General features: G+C 49.7%; 1 protein-coding gene across 2 annotated transcripts in view; it reads right to left on the reverse strand.

Moving 5' to 3' along the window:
* The window catches only part of RIN2 (Ras and Rab interactor 2), a 159,066-nt gene extending 156,773 nt beyond the window's left edge, over positions 1 to 2,293 (reverse strand). For both annotated transcript variants that reach the window (XM_059720253.1, XM_059720254.1), the window contains exon 1: positions 2,102 to 2,293. The gene's annotated coding sequence lies outside the window, so the exon portion shown is untranslated. The remainder of the gene's footprint in view (positions 1 to 2,101) is intronic.
* Between the last annotated feature and the right edge of the window lie 10,893 nt (positions 2,294 to 13,186).

Genomic DNA, 13,186 nt, shown 5'->3' on the forward strand with positions numbered 1-13,186 from the left:
AGGTCCCAACAGACAATGAAAAGAGATGGGTGAAACACAAAAGGGGCCAGCATAGGTTGGAAAGATAAAGCAAAAGGACCCCAGTGTGGGTGCAGTTACTCTGCAGAAGTCACACCTAACCCAGGCCAGATAGCATGGAGGTATAAATATCATAGAAAAGGAACAAGGTACGGAGGACTAATTTAAGAGAGATTATACAGGAGTGATGCCTGTGGTACCACTTCCTTAGAAAGCAAGGAATCCCCACTCCCTTTAATGAAAGGGGCTAACCCAGGGGTGTGTAAAATATGGCCTGTGGGCCATATCTGGACCATGGAGGGACTTCATCTGGCCCACAGCGGGTCCTCTGGTCCCACCTGGACCAGACACCTTCTGGCCCATGGCATGTCCCACCGTCCCCAGGCATGCGGCAAGGCTGGGGTGGCTCCGCAACTGGACTCCATTTCCCAGTGATCCTGGTGGCAGTGGCTTCTTCTGGCTGCTGCCACCACCAGCACCAGCCCCATAGAGACCAGCTAGGACCCACGCAGGCGGGGCCTGAACCCTGGGCTGAGTGCACAGCCCCGGCCTGCTCTATACAGGAGGCGGCGGTCCCTGAAGTGCCTGCTCCAGATCCACCGGCCACAGTGAGCAGCCGGGCAAAAGCTGCTGCTGGGTGCAGGAAAAAAGTGGATTCTGGTGGCAGGCACACCCATCTCCCCCTCACTGCTGTTGGGCCCTTCTCAACGCTGCGTCCCAGAGCTGCAACAGGGCTGCCCTGCAGTTCCTCCCCACCAGTACGGGGGCCTGGGGTGGCCCAGAGGTGACAATGGTGGCAGCAGCAGAGAGAAGTCACAAGGTAGCGGGATGCAGCAGCGAGAAGGGTCTAGCAGCAGCAAGGGGGAGGCAACTGCACCCACTGCCAGGTCCCACTTTTTTCCTGTGCCCAGCAGCAGTGTCTGCCCGGCCACCACTGCCACTGCTCATCATGGTCGGGGTGGACAGGTCTGGAGCAGGCACTGTAAGGACACCAACCCCAGAATAGGGCAGGCCGGGGTCAGGGCTGCACGCACAGCCCAGAGCTGAGCAGAAGCTGCTTCTGGGCCCCAGGAAAAAGCAGGCCTGGTGGCAGGCACAACCGCCGCCTCCTCCGCGCCACTGTTGGGACCTTCTTGTTGCAACCACCCAGAGCCCATGCGAGGGCTGCCCTACAGCTTCTCCCCACCAGGCATGAGGGCCTGGGACAGCACAGAGACTGCAGTGGCAGGGAGGAGAGCCTTGGCATGGGTTCCTAGCAGCCACAGTGAGAGGGTCCTGGCAGTGGAGAGAGGTGGCCGTGGTCGCTGCCAGGTCCCACTTTTTCCCACCACCCAGCAGCAGCTTCTGCCCAGCCACCACTGCCACCTCCATGTCTGGACTACTGCTGCCAAAGCTGGGCAGCAGCTCCAACCCCTCCTCAGTGTAGAAGGGTGGCCCAGAGGTGGCACTGGTGGCAGCCCTGCTGAAGTTGTCGCCTGCCTGCACCTATGCCAGCTCCCTGCCCGCCCATGGCCCCATCCCACACAGGGAGGTTTGGTGAGCTGTTGCAGAGTGGGGGGGAGTGGACCCAGCCTGGACAGCTCCCTAAAATCCTGATGCTGCAGCCTTCAAAGACGCACACCACCCCCGTGGGACTGACAGCCCATGAGACCACAGGCTAGACAACCCCCTCCCCCAGGGCACAACCTACCACGGAGCCCACCAGTGGCGGGGGCAGCCAGCAAGTGCCACATTCAGGCAAACGGAGGGCAGGGAACGTGGCCGTGGACACCAGCCACAGAGGCTGCAGGAGCCAGCCAAAAAGACTGCGCGTGCATGCGTGTGCGTTATAGCACAGCACTGTGTGGCTATGCACATGTGTTACAGCACGAGAGAGAGAGAGAGTGCGTGTGTGTGTGCCCCAACCCCCGTCCCTCCCCTGCCCCCTCACCTTGCCCTTCCCGCCCGCAGCCCCAAGCCCCGAGATCCGATCCGGAGCAGCGCCGTCGGCGCGGAGCAGCCTCGGGGGGCCCTGGGGGAGCGGCCGGAGCAGCCCCCATCGCCCGGGATCCTTCCCATCCACCCCAGCCCGACTGTCCCTTACCTCCCTCCCGGCGCGGCGCGGCGCGGCGCGGCACAGGGCGGCGAGAAAGGAGGGAGGGAGGAGCCGCCGGGCCTTTGTGTCTGCCGCCGCGAACTGCACTGCCCGGCCCGGCCCGGCCCAGCCCGGCCCGGCCGCCGCTCCCCCGCGGGGCAGGGCGCCTGCGCCGCCTCCCGGCCCGGGGCTGCAGCCACCACCCGCCGGCCGCGGGGCCGGATGGGGCACGCGGGGCTCGGCGCGGCGCCCGGGGGAGAGCAAGGATTTGTAAAGGCGGGGGAGGTTTGGGGCTGGCGGAGCTGAGGGGGCAAGTGCAGCGGTAAGAGGGGTCGTGCAGCACAGCGAGTCCTGTGCTGTAACACAACACACACACAGGAGTAAGAGGGGCTCGGGCACAAAAGGAGCAGTAGGAACCCTTCCTCCCCACCACCCTTCCCAGTTTGTTGGGTCAAATCACGCCCCCTTTGAAAACTCCCTGAGATGCCCACAGTTGTTGTGCAAAGGACTGGGACATCTGAGGGAGATATGCCAGCATCTCTCCAGATGCCTGAGGCTAGGAAGGTCTGGGAGCTGGCAGAGGGGGCATCCCGACACCCAAAGGGTTAGAGAGAGGGAGGACAATGCAGATAGCATTAAGCTGGCGGTCCCCAATCTTTGCTGGCCCACGAATAGAAAAGAAAAAATACTGGGCGAATAATGTGCTTCTGGCGACCGACTTTGCTTTCCCTGCCAACTTGAAGAAATATAAGCCCAGAAAGCAGTTTTCTGTAGCCAAAAGTCATAAAGGAAGCAACAGGTTGGGGACCACAGCTCTAAATACAGGAATGATTGGCTTGAGAATTACATATTTAAGCTGGCTGCATTCTCACAGCCTCATGGAAACCTTTCACCCCAGAACATGCGCTTGTTTTTATTGGTTTGTGAACTGAAAACTCTGGGTGTGTGCGCACAGAGGGTTGTTTATCATAATGCTTAGTACTTCACTCCCATTGCATCCATAATTGCCAAAGCACTAAACCTTCTCTCTCTACTTGAGAGAAGGGTTAATAATAGTTCAAGGACAAATCCAACAAAGCCAGGCTTCATAAGAAATCTATCTGCAACAAGCCATTGCTCATGGTTTTACGTCTTCAGCAGCTTTCCTAATAACCGGGTTTAGAAAACACTTTTCTTGAAGGAAATTCTCTCACAGCTGTCCAAGCCCTTTCATCTAAAGCAGCATCATTAAGAGTTTCTAAGGGAGGGAGGCAGGCTACCAAAGTAGATGGATCACTAGTCTGCTTTGTAGCAGTTTTTCTGTTCTCTCTCCCACCTTTTTTGGTCTGCCAAATTTTGACTCTCTTTTTCACACAAACACACTGTGCTGTTGACTTCAGCTAGTACAGTGGACAATGTATTTAAATGTATAGGTTGTGTAATTTAGACAAGATGTGTTTCTTAGGTCATTCCAAGATCAACAAACAAATCCAATTTGCTTCACTGCATTTTGTTTCATCAGCAAAGCTATATAACAATGGTCACCAACCACCGGTAGATCTCAGAGCCTCTTGGAGTCGATCCAAGGCTGGGGAGGGGGCTGAGTGCTCGTGTGCATGCACGTGCGTACCGCAGCACAGTAGGTGAGTCTGTGGAGGAGGGAAGGGACAGGGGATAGATCAAGGCTCCCATGGGCATTGAGGGTCAGTGCCACAGAGGCAGAAACAGGTAAGTTGAGTGGATCCCCAGCTGGGTGGGACTTACCTGCTGGGGAGGTGCGCCCCCAAATAATTTTTTCTCCCTCTGCCTCGATCTGCTCCCCTCTTCCTTCCTCACAGACTTACCCCCCCCCCCCCCCCGCAGGTATGTGGCAGCAGTGCACAGTAGATCTTGAGTTGCTTTTAAATGCCAAAGGTGATCTCCTACTTAAAAATGTTAGCAACCACTGCTATACAAGAATAAGATTTTCCCTACAGGTTGGCTGTCACTTTCTTTATAAACAAATTTCCTATTAAAAGAGGCAAGTTCCCAGCTCCCAAGTAGGACCAGATTAACCCTTTAGTGGCCCCTAGGCAAACAAACTCATGGGACCCTACTATATATATATATCTCCACACACACGCAGGCAGGCTCAGGGAAGAGTCGGATTGAGCTGGGTGCTGCCTCTGAACTGAGGAAGCCCCTGGCCTGCTAGCTACCCACCTGAGGGGGGGTACTGTTGCAGCGGAGGGAAGGACTAGAGCCCCCCTGCAGCTCAGGACCCTGGGCATGTGCCTACTTTGCCTATGCATTAATCTGGCCCTGCTCCCATGATGTGTTTTTCCCCAAATTCAAACAGATGTTCCTGATGGTGCAAAGTACACATGGAGTAGGGTCATGGTATAGGTCCACATCCTCAAAATGAAAGTTAGATGCATGTACACCTCTGAAATACTGGGCTGAAATACCTTCAGTTCTTTCCCAACTACAGGGGCTAGGGGTTGGGGTGGGAGGGGAGTTAGAAAGGAGGTGTTTTACAGTAACCTAGTGGGTACATCTTAGTAGCCTCTGTTACTGGCCTTCAATGTAGGCCTGCTGTAATCCACATATATATGCTGGTGGTGTGCAAGTTTTATTGGCATGACTTCAAGATAGCTACACTGTCTATCAACAAACAGGCCATGAGTAAATTCCACAGGTCTTCCCAAATGAACGCCAATAAAACCTTCACATCTTGCCTCACCAGCGTAAACTGTGTGCATGCTACCTGTGATAGAAACAGGCACAGAATTTAGGACACGTATTATTGTGCCATATGTTTTTATCCTGCTGCATCTGCAGCCAAAGGCTTAAATTACCATGGATTAAATTACCGTGGATCTCATCTGCTTCAGTGAAAAAGGGCACTAGGAACACCGAGTCAGGTTGCATAATATCCATTGATTTCTTGCTGCAGCAGGGACCAGGGGAAGGGCAAGGAGGAGTAGAAAATGGTACATGGGAAGAAGTATTTCCCCTTCCCCAAGACTAGAGACATCTTAAATTTAGAAGACTGATCTTCAAGATCTCCGGGCGTGATGCCTTTCCACTTTCCAGAGTCTCAAACCCTACACTAGTTAATAAAAACTCCAAATGATGTTCAGATTGCATTATAACAACATTAGCAAGCCTTTTGAGCAATGCTATTGTAGATCTTCATGTGCTAAGGGGGCGGCACTCCTTATATCAACTAGTCATCCAGGTAAGCACAGATCTATAGATTTACCCCTTCCCTGCTCTCCAACAGGGTTGTGGTCAGTTGCTTAAGTCACATATAAGTAGTCCTGTTTTACCTGATTGGCTGTGTGATCCGAAGGTTTAGCCAAAGATAATTTGACTTATTTTTTCACAATTTTGTGTAAATTAAAAAAAAAGGACAGTGTCAGAAGTGGCTTCATGCTTGTAGCTAACTGTGTTGAGAACAGGGATTGTCTGCTTATGAAACTCACAGGAAGATTTGAAGTGGCACAGGCCTTGCTTGGAATACCATTGATCCTTCAGCAAACACACTAGAAGGAAAAGTGGTTCTTTCACTACAGATGACAGATTTGCAAGCCACCAAACATTCCCTGTAAGGGGCTGTGCAATTCAGCACAGTTATTTGACAGGAGATCAAGGTTCAACACTTCATGTTACCATTGACTTGCTTCATGGTCTAAGAGAAGGTGCGTTACCTCCCGGCATCTCAAGTCTCTGTAATCCTGAAATGAGGATATAAATGTTCCTACAATTCTATGTGTAGCCTTTTTTTAACTACGGGAAGAGCTAGACGTCACTGAGGATTCCAAGTAGAGGATGTCAAGGAAGGACCCCATCATGAGTTCAGTTGGCTAGAACAGTTATTCCCAAGTAAGGTGCTATGGCAAACTGATGTTCTTTGAGATCCTTTCCAAGGTGCTGTGGAGTGCCATGCAATGTTAGTATTGCTGGGTGTTCAAACATAATTCACAGGATAAAACTATAGATTCCTATTTGAAATCTCTTGGTTTAAAATATTCTGACTTGTTGCAGCCTTCTTGAGTTCTTTGCAATAGGATAATTGCTTTATTATAGTCATAAAACAAGTGAAAAATAAGAACTGGTATTTTCTGAGGGGTGCTTCAAGTCTAACAAGCTTGAGAACCACTGGACTAGAAAATAATACACCTACCTAAGGGACTTACATAGCTCCCATTACCACAGTATCTGAATGACCCCAAAATCTAGTTATCCTAGCAACACAGCTGTGAGGTAAAGAAATACCACTTCCTATTTTACTGTCCGGGAGAGAGACACCACAGATACTAAAAGGACCAACTTAATGTCACACAGTAAGTCTGTGGCATAGCAGAGGATTGAACCTTGCTTTCTCAAGACTTCAGCTAAAACCCTAACCACTAGATTGCTCTTATGAGGGAGCCACATGAAGCCTGCATGCTACATGCCTATGTGGAATCCCCCACAGATTTGTGTAGTTTGGACAAACTATTTCAGTTCTGTGCATTTTGAGGTTTCCAAATACCCTGTCCAAATTAGAACTCTCACAGACAGTTTGGCTTTGATCCTGTTTTGCACGCACTCTGGATACTTTACGGTTGAGGCCCATCTGGCTTTCATTTTACTTTTATTATAGTTAAAAACACACTGCTCCCTCTGGCCTGCATGATATGAGCATATTGTAGGGCCAGGCTGGCTTATCTCTTGTCCCAGCTATCACCAGAACCATAGCTATTATATCCTCAACCTTGCTTCCCTCCGTGTGGCTGCTAAAATGTTTGACTAAAGACGTATGCCTTTTTTGCCGGTTCCTATTCTAGATGCCTAATCACATCTCCATGAGCTGTTTAGGAGGGAGAGAGGAGAAGCTCCTAGTAACAAAATGTAGAATAGAGTTAGAGGAGGAATCTATGTTTAGGCCTGCTGCAGAGAAAGTGGGCATATCAACAGTGTTCTTCACACTGGATTTCTGTATCATCAATAGCACGATACACCTGTGATCCTCAGAGGGAATATCCTCAGACCTCAAACAATCCAAGATCCATCCACAACGCTCAAACACCTTGTCATGTTCAAAATGAACTCTGTTTGGACAGCAGTTACTCTCTCCCACTCAATGGAAATATTTAGACCCTACCACCCTTCCTTCTGCTTGCTGGCACCTTGACGCTTCAGTGCAAGTCATGACTATGTAGTCTTGGACCATGGAGAGGATTGTGGGAGTACAGACCTCTGTACTCAGTCCTGAATCACTTCTGAAGGCTGAACCAGGACCAGGCATGATTTGTTCAGACTCTGCTTAGCATAGGGTGTGCATGTTAATCTGAATTATATTAACTGTCACACAGCACTGCAAACAGGTGACATTTTGAAAAGACAATACCTGGAGCTAGGAGTCAAATTTCTGAGCTGATCCACAAAAGCAACACCGGGACTTTGATATCTTGTGAAACAGAGGTCTGAGATCAGAACGGGGCTGTACAAAGTAGGCAAGGTCAAGTAAAGAGTGAACACTTAGGGAAAGAATTCAGGACCTGTCCGGACTGATCAGTCCCCTCCACCTTATAGCTTTCAGCATTCAGAGGCCTTGGAAGTCCTGATCTTGAGGTTGCACACCTACCATGTTTAATACTCACCAAAAGACCTATCCCTCCATTAAATTTTCCAATCCCCTTTTGAATCTGACTAAATTATCAGCTTCCACAGCATGTTATTGCAATGAAGGTCACCTGTTAATTACACACTGAGAGCACCTACATGAGATGCTTACTGCTTAGTTGACTAATTAGCTGTGCAGTAAATGTCTCAGCATCTACATAATGCACCTCTATAAGGCTGGAGTAAACGAATTTACTTCTCACCAGGATGGTACTTATAAGAGCCTCTGCAGCACTGCATGCATAGGGGGAGGGAGAAAAAAATATTTTGGGGGGGCTGAGTGCATGCACACACTCCCCCTCCCCCCTGCCCAGCAGGTAAATCTGTGGGGAAGGGGCAAAACAAGAGGGAAGGGCCACGGGGGTGCAGACTGAGGCCCCCATGGTTGGACAGAGAGTAGGGCAGGGGCTGGGTGAATGGGGCCCTGGGTCTAGGGCGGGTCATGGGAGGGTCAGAGCCCAGGCAGCATATCCAGGGGCATGGGGGGTGGAGGGAGTGCCTCCTGCCACTGCATTCACCTCAGGGGAGGCCTGGGGGTATGTGTTCCCACTCCCAGATCTGTGCACACGGTGGAGGTGGGCTGCTGCTGCATGCTGGGCTCTGCGCCCTGATGCCACTAGAGCCATGCAACACCACGAGTATCCCCCAAGCCCTTCCCCGTCACAGACTGATATGCCTGCCAGTGCTGGGCCATCATCCACACGTGGGGCTGTGATCCTAGCTGTGTGCATGCCCCTCCTCACTCCCGCAGCAACTGCACAGAATTTGCGACCAGGTTTTCCTGCATCCCTACCTGCTACCCCACATTTGGAGGGACTAAGACCAGTTAGCTCTGGTCTTCCACTACCTATGACTGCACATGTAGACACTGGAAGGGGTGGCTGGGACACAAGGATGTTTCAGTGCAGGGGCTCCCTGCTGGCTAGCCCCCTCCACTGAAGCCCCAACAAGCCCTTCCATAGCAGGTTGAGCCAGGGAGAACAGCCCCAGGCTGGGCTGCTCTACCCTTGCTCCCTGGGCTATGTCTGAATAAATTCCAGAGCTTATTGCTCCAGAGTTAATTGTTCCCGGGTGCATGTTCAAACAGCATGCCAGAGAGCAATTAATTCTGGAGCAATAAGTTCCAGAGTTCATCATGCACAGTGATAGCACATGTAGACATACCCACTGTGTGAAAAATAACTTCTTGATATTAAACAGCCTTCTATTTAAGCTGCTCATTGCTAGCTGAGCAGTTCTGTGTGTGGGAAAGGGGACAAGGATCTGACCCTACCATTTTACTCTGGGCTAATGCCTGGCTTTTTAAATCAAGACATATGGCCCAGCTCTTTTCACATTGTTGGGCTGAACTGTGCTCTGCTGCTGTTAGAACAGAGTTGAGCTGCTATTGAGTGGCAACCTCAATTAACCTTCTTACATGCTGATAAATGAATAGGGCACTGTGGCATGACTAACATGCCCAGAAGTAGTGGCATCCAGCAGCCAGCTAGCCTGACCCCCACTCTTGCTCTTCTGTACTGCCACCTAATGTCTCACCTGCCATGCCTTGATGGAATAACTGCTTCTGTGGGAGGGTTGTCTAGACCTCAGCCCTCTGTCTTAGCCTACTTTGGCTGCTACCTTCAGCCCTATGCCCCCTCATTCTGGCCTTGGCTTCTCGGCAGCAGCTGCACAACTGTGGCTTAAACCCCAGAGTCTAGATTGTAGACCGACCCCCTGGCCCTCTGCCCTCAAAGGAATTTAACCTGTCTCTGGGCCTTCTCAGCCCTCACTTCTTTCTCACTGACCCTTAGGCCTTAAAGAGTGTTAAAACTCACAGGGCACCTTAAGGCACCTGCACCAAGGCCTCCAAACCTCCCCTGGCAACTGCCCCTTCAATGAAAATATGGCTCGTCTGGGTACTCAACACCCAAAAATCTTCTGCTTTCTGGGTCTGCTTACAGGAAAAAAAAAACCCCAACATTTTTCCATCCTTACACCCCACGGCTTCCCTCATTGTACCTCCAGGTACCACCATGGCCCACCTGGGAGCCCTGCCTCCTTCCTAGCCAAGGTTATTGTGGCCTTCTCTGGCTTGAGGAAAAGCCTTTTATTCACACAAGCACTTCCCTTTCCAGCCAGCTGAACCCATCATCCAGCCCATGCACAGGGGTGCTCAGTAGTTCCTACAGCCCTGCCAGCTGCCTGCCCTTTGGCTGAAATCTCTTCTTAGTTCAGTCCCCTGGGGCAGGGTACTGGTGACTGCAGGCACCTCAGCTTCCCCCCCCCCTTCCCTGCTTGCCACCAGAGGCTTTTCCCTAATGGCCCTTGCAGCTGTCTTCCTCCCTTGAATGCTCATCCCTCTGAGCCACAAAAACCTTACTCCAGTATTGCTTCCCCCCCCAGCCTTCTTTCTGTAATAGGGCAACAGGTCCCTCTTATAGACATAGTTAGGGTTCTGGCATGATTAGGGCCTTTGAATGTTGTTGAGGAAACGTGTTAACATCCTGCAGGCATAAGCAAAGTTAGCCTTGTTCCTGGCTAATATTTTAATTGGTAGCACAGATAGAGTCTGTATTTGAATGACTGCAGCATTGTCCAGGAAACCTGTCTAATGCTGCACCTTACTTCATGGTCATTATTACTTTTTTTAAGGGTTTTATCCCATGAAGACATAAGGCAGCTGGCAGATCAGCCTGAGAGCTCCCTTATATCACCTCTACCATTAAATGCCTGGCAGTAAAGTTAATTTCTAAAAAGAAGAGACACTCTCATGCTCATGTGATTTTGAACAAATAGTTAGATCTCTCTGTAGGCCATTTTCTTATATGCAGTAAGGAGATGGTCTCCAGAGGTCTTGGGAGGATAAGTTTGCCATGCTGCGAGATACCTATTTGTGATAAAGTCTATTCAGGTAAGTTTATTAAATATACCACAAGCCAACTTTCAGTCCACCCTTATATTTCCTAGAGGTCATTTTTTTTCTTTTTGTATATTTATAGTTCAATTTGAAATGCAATCACTTTTCTTAAAGTGATTGCATTTTCTTCTACCAAATCTATTAAAATAATTTAAATTAATATTGCATAGCAAATGTTTCCTAGAAAGTTAAGACACTGAACTGGTAAAGCCCCTGGAATTTGTTGAAGTGCTACACAAGCTTTTGATCATGTCTACTTCTGAACCTTCAAAAGAAAAGGCATTTTCTTCATTTCATGTTATACTTCTAGTTCTATTTAAAGAGTAGCTCATTTAAAGTTAAAAACTGATTACAGCAAAACAAACAAGTTTACTTGCTTCCCCCTGCCCCTTCCAGTCTCTAAAATAAATATAGAAACATGAAATCCACTTATACCAAAAGCATGACAGATGTACTAAACTGACTTTTTGGTTACCATGATGATGACACACAGCACTTCCATTGTGAAATAAGGTAGTATTGAATGCAAAACTTGTTTAGTAAGCACACTTAAAAGTAGCTAGATAATTAAGGTAAGGTCTTTTCTTTTCTTTTTTTTTAAATACATTTTAGTTGATTTTTAGCTGACTTAAAGAGTAACCAAATAGATATTGGCACTAATCCCAACTAAAAAAGTACTTCCCTTCACCACTTCCTAACATCTTCCAAAATAAATAACTGTATTAAGCTTCAAAAACTCCGTAAATAAGCATATATATATATATATGTAGCAAGGTGCTGTAGTACAGTTGCTTAAACATATCAGCAGGATCCACTTCAGAAAGTTTTTTAGAAGAGAAAACAAAGATTTAAAATAGATCAGAAAAAGGGAAAAGAATATCTTACTATAACACAAAATCTGTCCCTTTCCCTAAGGAAAAATAATTGATATCACTTATATCAGGCCACGTTCCATCTGCTGAGGTTCCACTAGCCCTAGAACCAGAGCCAGCCTTGGGGAAAATAGCACCCTGGGTGAACTTGTATGTTGGCGCCCCTCGCTCCCCCTCCCTGCACCTCAGTGGCCCTGCTGCAGACAGAGGCAGGTGGGCAGGGGTGCAGGATTGGAGAAGATGCCACCCCACTTGTACTGCTTGGTCTGGCTCCTCCTGAACAGCAGCCTCAGGGACACAAGCTCCCAAGCTGTGGGCAGATGGTGCCACCCCTGCCCCACATTGCCCTCCAGGAGGCTGCTGAGATGGCCTGCACACAGCAGGCTGTCATGGCAGGGCAGAGATACATCCTACCACCTCCTGAGTCTGGTGCAGGGAGCAGCGTGATGGGGACTGGAGCGGAGCACTTACCTTCTCTGGAGGGCATGGGTGCATGGAGCAGAAAAGAACCAGAGACCAGGAAGGGAAAGTTTGTGAGGGAAGAGCAGAAAGTTGGGAGTCAATCAGGAGATGATGGGGCTCACCCAGCCTGCCCCCTACCTCCCTGGGATCTCAGGGCAATGGCGGGACAGAGGTGCTGCCCCATATGGCTAAGCCGGGGGTGCATGAGGGGAATCTCTATAGGGGCAGGGGGTAGTGGCTGGGCTCAGCTGGACCCTGCTGGGCTGGATACAGCACTGCTCCTCCTGCCTAGGGTAGGAATTGTCCAGGGTGGGGTGCGGTGGAGTGATATTTGGTGGATCCCTGGCCATGATGCCCTGCCCATCTTCAAGAAGGGGAGGAGAGAGGACCCAGGGAACTACAGGCCTATCAGCCTGACCTCAATCCCAGGAAAAATCCTCAAAAATTTCCTCAAGGAATCCATATACTATAAGCTAGGAGAAGGCAAAATTCTGAATGACAGCCAGCACGGTTTTGTCACAGGTAGGTCGTGGCTGACTAACCTCATCTCCTTCTATGACCAGGTTACTCACCACCTGGAAAAAGGAGATGAGGTCAACGTTGTTTACTTGGACATTAGGAAGACTTTTGATTTGGTGTCCCATGAGGTTCTCAAGGTAGAATTAGGGGACTATGGGCTCAACAGTCAGATGGGTGGGAAACTGACTGCGTGGTTGGACACAGAAAGTACTAATAGACGGATCTGTGTCAACCTGGCAAAAGATAGCCAGTGGAGTCCCCCAGGGTTCGATACTTGGACCAGTGCTTTTCAACATCTTCATCAATGATCTGGATGTGAGGGTGAAAAGCACATTGGCAAAATTCGCTGATGACACTAAGCTCTGGGGAAGTGCAGCCATGCATCAGGGCAGGCTAACTATTCAGGCAGACCTAGACAGATTAGTTAGATAGGCGGACCAGAACCAGATGCTGTTCAACACTGAGAAGTGTAAAGTGCTCCATCTGGGCGGGGGGAAAATCTGCAACAAATTTATAGGCTCAGTGGCGCTATGCTGGCTAGCACCACATCCAAAAGGGACCTGTGGGTCATAATTGACCATAAAATGAATATGAGCCACCAGTGTGATGCTGCAGTTAGCAGAGCAAACAATACTCTGGCATGCATCAACTGATGCATCTCAAGCAAAAGTAAGGAAGTTATTCTCCTGCTTTACTTGGCATTGGTGAGGC

Source organism: Alligator mississippiensis, chromosome 1, assembly GCF_030867095.1.
Source record: "Alligator mississippiensis isolate rAllMis1 chromosome 1, rAllMis1, whole genome shotgun sequence".
NCBI classification, from domain to species: domain Eukaryota; kingdom Metazoa; phylum Chordata; order Crocodylia; family Alligatoridae; genus Alligator; species Alligator mississippiensis.